Here is a 6,635-nt window from a genome sequence, read left to right on the forward strand (position 1 = left end):
CTGTAAAATATTTACTTTTCACCATTTTTGCACATATTACAATCTTTTTGAACTCTTTATTTCAAAAATTAAAATTTAAAATCTCCAGGAGGAGGGGGTAATATCTTAAGCATATGTAGTTTTTGAAAAGCAGTTAATTAGAAGTGAAAATATGTTTTAAAGAATTGCAAACATCTTCAAGGCAAGTGTTCTATTTTTCCCCCCCTGTGGAAACAGCTTATTTTGACTCGAAGGATAGCTGGCATAATTTGTGTTTGAACTCTTGATTTTCTAATTAGTTTTCTTCTTTAGCCATTTTATCCCTCCTCTTGTGCAGAACTTCCCTAAAGGATCACTTGTGATTAAGACCTTAAATCTGAAGTACAGTCCATTCACTGGCTCTCATTAATTGTTTCAAAGTGTCACTTTTCCCACTTTCTGCTTTTGTGCGTAAAGTATTCTGAATTTGACTGCCCAAGAGCCACCCTCGAATAGTAGATACAGTAGGGGTGACTGTGCTTGCCTGATTTTTGCCATCAGGCACACTATACAAATAGAGCAAGCTAAAGGTTTCTTTCTTCTCAAAACAGCATTCCCCATGGAGTCAGATAGGTGTTCAAATATTTATCAAACTCTCCCAATTACAGTTTCAACTTTGGGTTCAGCCTCATCAGGAGTCGTGAAAAGCTGTAACTCTCTGGGTTAAGATTCAGTTACTAAGGCATCTTAAGGGATTCTACCGCCAGATGCTAAAGAAAAATGAGTCATTGTGTCTATGGCATACTAGTTAGGAACTCCAGAGGGAAAAATTGGACAGGAATTAATATCTTTCCCGAAGAACCATCAGCCAGCTGGAGATATAGCTGAGTCATCAGTGGTATCAAAACACAGGCATGGCAATATGAAAGGCCCCCCCCTGAGGCCCTCCTCCACAAAGGCCCTTTATGGATATCAAGTCAGCCAAGGAAGAGTATGTACTGCTTCACGTCTAGGTTATAACCATGTCAGTGATTACCAAATAAAGAGGGAAGCTAAAGAAAATATGGTATCAGTTTGTCATCTCTTTCCATGTGCAACGTTTTCCATTTGACTCTGCTACCTGCCAAGTGACACTAAGATTCACTAATAGCATGGAGGCCCCAAAATGTGTGACAAGGAAAGAAGCTATGAAGCATGACTGACCTTCTGGGCTCTGACCTCCACACATGGCACATCTTTCTGTACTCAGAGGAGAGCTGTGAGCTGTACCCCACCCCCACAACTGAAGCTGTGACTGGTAGACTCTAAACCTAACTTTATTTAAAATGAATCTATAAAAGAATCGATTAGCTCATTTTTACAGGTTAAAAGTGGCTCAACCTAATAATCATTGTCACCAACACAATTAAAGGCATATAAAAATCTAAAATGTGAGAAGTTAATGTTGGTATATAGGAAGTTTCAGCATGTGTTATTTTTAGGCAATAGGGAAGAATTCTCTTTTAGGTTACTGAAGCGTACCAAAGTGTTGACACCCTAAAACTGACTTTTTCAGATATTGATTTTAAGCTAGTTATTAAGAAACAAAAGGCTCAGAAAGAACCTTTGACCCTCACCCTTTCATGCCTAAAAGATTCAGATAGAAAGACCCGCTCTAGGAGGGACTCTAAGCATAGTCACCTTAGTGTGGTAGGCTGAAGGTTCCAAGCAGGGGCCTGTTCACTAGATCACACCTGTGTCCCATGTCTCTGGGTTGCCTAGCAAGAATTTGCCTGCCACATATGTTCCACTCTTCCCCAACTACCTGTAAATTGCCTATTTCCTTTGAAATGTCAGGTCCCTGTCCCCCTTTCTCTTTTGTCCATAATGGCATATAAACCTCAACTGCTCAATATGTTTTGGGTCTCATTTTTATATGACTCCCCTGAATATGCATTCATATAATGAACTTTGTACATTTTCTCCTGTCAATCTGTGTCTGTTAATTTGATTATTAGCCCAGCTAGAAGAACTTAGAAGGTGGGAAGAAAAGTACTGTTTTTTAGCCCCCCACATTATGCCTCACAGAAAAAGCTTTTCTCTTCCCAACACAAAACCTGCATTTGTAAACTCTTCCCATCATTGAAACACAATTCATATTCACACGCAACACCCAAGCACACACTCATGCACATACACATACATACACACATACCTGCAGTTCTTAAGAAAAGACTTATCATATTCCTTTTGTGCAATAAGAACGTGAGCTAGTTTTCAGAATATATTAGAAACATGTAAACCTGCTTTAAAAATATCATTGATGAGGGGCCGGCTGAGTGGCTCAGTTGGTTAAGAGCTTGCTCAAGAGTTTGAGCTCTGAGCAACAGTGGTTCGAGTCCCGGCCCGAGCTGAGCTGCCAACAGGTGGCAGGATGGCTCAGCTAAAAAAAAAAAAAAACTCCACGAAAAACAATGAACTTTGAACAAATGCAGTGAGAGATCCGGAGACTCTTCTGCAATATTTATTAAAAACCTGGCCCAGGGAAACCACTGCATGCACACCTTGTAGGGGCATGAACGTATGATACGGGATGTGCAAAAAGAGTAAGCAATACCAAACCAATGGCGGAAAAAGAATACAGACCAAGCTAGGGATACATTTTCCTTTGATCACTGCTGGCTAAGGTCTCACCAATTCCTTTTTTAGAAGTTTTTAGGAGTTAAGGCATGATCTATATTGACTATAGTTTATAAATTATCGCATGGGCTTCATAAGATAAAGAATACATGAAGTCCTACTGAAGAGAGATATACAGGTCAGGTAACTCCAATTTATTTCCATCAAGACTCTAGTGGTTGAAAAAGATTTGCTGCTGTTTAGGTATACAGTGTGTTAAGATTACCTACCTATCAGAGTAAACAAGATGTGATAGACCCATGTTCCTAGTCACAAAGATAATTGACTTAACGGGGCAATTTAATAAAAATGGAAGCATTTTTATGTTTTACGTCCTGTAGATTATAGGAGGTCAAAAAAGAGACTAGATTTTGCATGATCAGTGTCAGTCCTTCATGTGTGTAGGAGAATGCTAATAGAGAAAAATACAGACATAGCTTTCACTCACCACAATCGATTCCATAAACCCAAGTGAGTTTCTCTACCCCTGGCAGAGTAGACAGGAGGGGGCATTGCAGCTCTGCAGAATATGCTGCAGATTTTTTTTAATTTTTATTATTTTTTTTAATTTAGGAGTACTGAACTATCACCAATTGCAAATTTGAGAGGGTCTGTGGTTTAACTCCAGCCATAACAAAAATATAAAACTCTATATGCTACAGAATGAATTTAGTGAAAGCAGACGTGATTTTAGAGCTATATCAAGGCAGCTTTGCCTAAAGAGTGTGAGAGAGCAGCCAACAGAACATTGGTGACTAAAATTTGATTTGGAGGTATACAAACTCCACCCTTTCTGTGTTTCTGGTACCAGTGCTAATGCCTCCTTTGAAAGGTGAAAGCGATTTGCCTTGAGCAATTTGAAACTATAATGATTTCATTTTATTCTTCTTGGACATTATTCATTGGGGTGAGAGTTGCAGGCGAGGAGAACAAAAGTAAAATATCCTGAGACAGGCAGTTTCAGTGATGTGGTTCCAACAATGAACATTCCAGAGATCTCATGGCAAGTCCTATTATTATGATACTTCCTGCCCAATACGAAGTTTGGAAAGTCAATATACGCAGTGAAACCATTGGCTGTGAAAGAAACTCAAGCAAAAGTTCCTTAGTCTCTTTCTAACCCTTGGTTGAGCAGTTTAATCAAACATATCAGAACAGACAGCTGCAGTTCCCTTTTCATTCTGAAAATAATGAGCCCAAGAGTCTGTGAATTCCTCCAACAGACGAGACACCTCCTCCATTGATGGACATCTCCTTCCAGCTGCTTTTAACAATTTGAAATTGATTGAACCTGCAGCCTTAGAGGGATAATAAGCCCTCTTAACATTTTGAAAGGCGCACAACTTGAAATGGCTCCTGGTATTTCATTTCAGTGTTTCACACCACTCTTCATTTAACCATCCACGCAATGTAAACAGGGCACTGCTTCACACTCCTGAGAGCTTGTAATGTTCACTTGTTTGCATGACACTCGCTGAGTAGCCTAATTAATTATCTGTGGGCAGCAGATTACATGCGGCCGCATTAGCCACTGAAGTGTGCATTGCCTGTATGGACAGATACTCTGAAAATGCGTATTCTTGGAGGTGGTGGTGAAGGTGTGTGTGTCTTACTCCTTAATGTTCGAATATTTAGTATTTATGTTTTATCTGACTGCTAAAATTTCACAATTTCCATAAGCAAATGTAAACATAAAACGTAGTGCCTAAAGAACAATTTAAATTAGAATCATGCCCTAATTATAACAAATTTCTCAAAGGCAAATTAGTATGAGTTTAGACTGTTTCAAAGGCAATGTCAGGATCCATGTTTATCATTCAGAACGCGTAATCATCGGTGGTTCTTACATGGCTACCTGCCAAGGAATATACTGTGTTCATTATAAATTCTTTAGACAGGATTTCCTAAGAGCCACCTATGATCTGAGAATATTTATTATGGGGTTTCAGTTCATGAAGTGTCATTATAATGTCCAGTCTGCTATCTCTCTTACTGTCTTGTATTTATTTCTAATTACATCACAAAGATTAACTGGTGAAATGTTTTACACTCACCCTAAATAGATTCTGTAGTATTAGATTCCATAGAAAGGGACTCCATTAAACTTTTCAGGTGCACATGCACAAAGAAACAAGCAAGAGGCCATCAGCCCTCCCCCAGCCCCAAATTCCTGCTCATAATTTTATAATATGGGCATATTTTGTGCTTCCGAAAACGGAACTTCGTAGGAAAAAAAAAAAAAGAAAAGGCTTCATGGAATGCCACCCTTATTCTGATAGTTAGACAAAAAGAGAGAGACCACAGCTATGCCAGCATAAAGAACTCTGGTGAGAATTATGAAAAATTTTGTTTGTTTTTTTTTAAATCTACCAATTGCACATGCATTTCTGACTTTTTAGAAAGGTTAGAGCTATATGAGATCTGAAATCAAAACCTGATGTGACCTACATAAAAGAATCGCTGATTCCCTAATTAAACCAAGCTGTGGCTGCAGGCTGTGTAAAGAGCTGCCAAAAAATCATCCAATCAATCTTTCGACTATCCTCCAGGAATGTGGTGAGGAGGGTGGAGAGGGGAAGGATGGCTATGAGGAAGCGGAGGCTGGGGAATGCGCTCCTTCTATGCTCGCTCCACGCCGCTGCCGAGGGTCCTGCTTTTCCGGCACATAAGCTGGAGGATAGAAAAGCTCATGTGGAGGTGGGGGGCAGGGAAGCGGGGGAATGGCAGGGCTGGAGGAGAAAAACAGACTAAATGTTTTAACAGCTGCCCTCTTTTTCTTCACCTATTTTGCCCAAGGATCTGATTTCCTGCTGAAGGGGTGGGCTTTCTATGGGCCAAAGGCTCTGCTCAGCGGGGCCTGTTTACTCTGAGAAGCTGAGTTTCTTTCCCTCTTTATATAAGTGCTTGCTTTGGAGGAGAGGGCAGGGGTGGTAAGAAAAGGAATAGTTTACAGAGTTCATATTAAAGCAAAACCCGTCAAAGAAAATGCAGTTCATCTGAATTTTAAGAAGAGGCTGGCAACAAATGAAGAGAAAAAAAAAAAGAAAGAATAATCTCACATTCTTCCTCTTGCATTTTTGACAGGAAAATTGTTCTTCAGGAAAGATGGAATGTCATTCCCACGTAACTTCCTCTTTCATTTCAGTTCCTCGATGATGCAGAAGGCATCTTAATTGAGAGGGATTAGAAAAATACTTCAGCTGCTAAAATTGGAGGCAAATAACTTGCAGAGAGGCAATAAAACAAATGGCAAGGTTGCTTCCTGTAAGCCAAACATTTGGGGCTGCCAATATCAGATAACGAGTAAATTCTGTGAATAGAGCAGTTATTTATTTTCTTTGCTGAGACTTCTTTAATCTAGCATTTTGGTTTTTGCAATCGAGTATTTCACCACCCAAGACATTTCATGATAGATGTTATCTCTCCAACTTACAGCCCAACAGTCATTCCATTTAAACACGGATGAACATTAGTAACACATATGTTGGTTTATTCCATGAGACACATAAATTCTTCTTTTGAGGAAGTGGAGCAACCAAATGTAAATCTTAATTGTAGCCAACTGTCAATTATTCAAACAAATGTTGGAAGGCCAGACAACAGTTACCACTTGCCAGACTTCATTTCAGTTTGTATTCACAACACACATGTGTCTGCACCACCAGCTCTCACCCCACCAACCCCACGTCAGGCTCCTGCATTTCTTACTCTTTCATGCTCACACCACCTCCTTCCCACATTTCTCTCGCATCCTCCTCCTCTTGAGTTTCTAAGTTCCTGTTCTATCTGAGCATTCTCACTCTAGGCTCACTTTTGCAAAGGAAGTGTCTCTTCATCAAAACCTTCCCACTACCAGATCTGCAACATTGCATCCCTGATATTCTGCACCACACCCATTAATGCTTGAGCTCTTTCTCTCTTGAACTGTCCTGTATTTGGCTTCTTGTATCCTACTGCCTCAAGTACACCGCAAACACCTTGTGGAAAAGAACACTATCTTCTTTTTTTTTTAAGATTTT

Source organism: Hipposideros armiger, unplaced genomic scaffold (assembly GCF_001890085.2).
Source record: "Hipposideros armiger isolate ML-2016 unplaced genomic scaffold, ASM189008v1 scaffold_277, whole genome shotgun sequence".
Lineage (NCBI taxonomy): Eukaryota > Metazoa > Chordata > Mammalia > Chiroptera > Hipposideridae > Hipposideros > Hipposideros armiger.